Source organism: Aplysia californica, unplaced genomic scaffold, assembly GCF_000002075.1.
Source record: "Aplysia californica isolate F4 #8 unplaced genomic scaffold, AplCal3.0 scaffold00323, whole genome shotgun sequence".
Taxonomy (NCBI): Eukaryota; Metazoa; Mollusca; class Gastropoda; order Aplysiida; family Aplysiidae; genus Aplysia; species Aplysia californica.
The window spans coordinates 96,505-97,631 of record NW_004797593.1 but is presented as its reverse complement, the minus strand read 5'-3'; the positions used below and the strand labels follow the sequence as shown (position 1 = coordinate 97,631).

Sequence of the window (1,127 nt, the reverse complement as noted above, 5' to 3'; positions counted from 1 at the left end):
TAGAGAGAGAGAGAGAGAGAGAGAGAGAGAGAGAGAGAGAGAGAGAGAGAGAGAGAGTTATTGTTACTGGGTCAAAGATATGTTGCACGGGTTACCTGTTGTTAAATTGGGATATGCTCTCTACTAAAGCAATTTTTCATCATTACTATTACTATCTAATTATTTTTACTATTATCATCATCATTATTATTATTAATCATCTTTAATTATTATCATTATTATTATCATTATTATTATTATTATTATAATTATTATCAATAATATTATCATATTATCATTATCATTATAGGTGCCTTCTCATTTAGGTGAAAAGAGAAACAAGGCACAAGTAAGGGTAGTGTGTAAAAATGATGAGTACAAGCTTACTCATAACCCTGAATCCCCTCCTTAGAAAGATTCAAAAGAATTTACAACACTAAGGAGGTTTTCTGTCGACAAATTCGAGTAAGTGTATTAACAGTTTATAGTTTGACGCAGAAGTGAAATGAAATGAGATACATTTCCTAAGCCTTTGAAGATACTGGATGGCTTTTGTCATCTGATAGAGAAAAAAAAACAGCTAAAAATTAAAAACCCCCTTCCTGCATTAGTATTTAAGTACCACAATACTGGATAACAACAGGAAAGAAAAAACCTGACATATGAAAGAAAAAGGTATTGAAAAGACACTTCTCCCTCTTTTCCTCTTTCTCATTGTTCTTCCCCCCCCCCTCCCCTCCCCCTTCTCTATTTCTGAATTTCTGACCCCCCCTTTTTTTTCTTCTCTCCCTCTTTCTCTCTCTATCTCTCTACCCTCTTTTTCTTTCTCTCCCTCTCTACTCTCTTCCTCTCTCCTTCTACCCTCTCTCTCTCTCACTCTCTACAGTCTACTCTCTCTCTCTCCCCCCTCTACTCTCTCTCTCTCTCTATCTATCTCTTTCTCTCTCTCACTCTCTCTCTCTCTCCCCCCTCTCCGCATGCCAGTAATAGATGAGATAATGACACACCTCTGACCGCTCCCACTCTTCTCACTCTCTCCCCCCTCTCTCTATCTCTTTCTCTCTCACTCTCCCTCCCCCTCAAAAGAAGAGACAAGAACCAACCTCTGACCACTCCCACTCTACTCTCTCTCTCTCTCATTCTTTCTC

At 38.3% G+C, this 1,127-nt stretch overlaps 1 protein-coding gene across 1 annotated transcript in view; it reads right to left on the bottom strand.

Moving 5' to 3' along the window:
- Positions 1-1,127, bottom strand: part of LOC101848126 — a gene marked incomplete in the record, with an annotated part of 75,367 nt that overhangs the window by 14,545 nt on the left and 59,695 nt on the right.